This window comes from Cynoglossus semilaevis, chromosome 8 (assembly GCF_000523025.1).
Source record: "Cynoglossus semilaevis isolate Cse_v1.0 chromosome 8, Cse_v1.0, whole genome shotgun sequence".
Classification (NCBI taxonomy): Eukaryota; Metazoa; Chordata; class Actinopteri; order Pleuronectiformes; family Cynoglossidae; genus Cynoglossus; species Cynoglossus semilaevis.
This window is the reverse complement of record NC_024314.1, coordinates 27,009,443-27,009,720: the sequence shown is the minus strand read 5'-3', so window position 1 is coordinate 27,009,720 and position 278 is coordinate 27,009,443.

Sequence of the window (278 nt, the reverse complement as noted above, 5' to 3'; positions counted from 1 at the left end):
TTTCCCAACACGCGCTCCAATGTGTCCTTTTCCCCCGGCCAGTGTTTCCACTTCCTGTTGAAGTGGACAGTGAGTCCACAGTGAGGACAGCCAGAGGGGTATCAAGGACAGGAAGTGGTGTAACACAGTGCGTGTGCTTTTCACTTCAGGCAAACAGAGCGACTCCTTAATGAAAGCCAGGGCGGGACTGTCACTGTTTACCCAGAGCTCTGACTCTGTTCCTCCCTCAGCTGTGAACAGTCAGGGCAGTGTAGCGTCTACACACACACACACACACA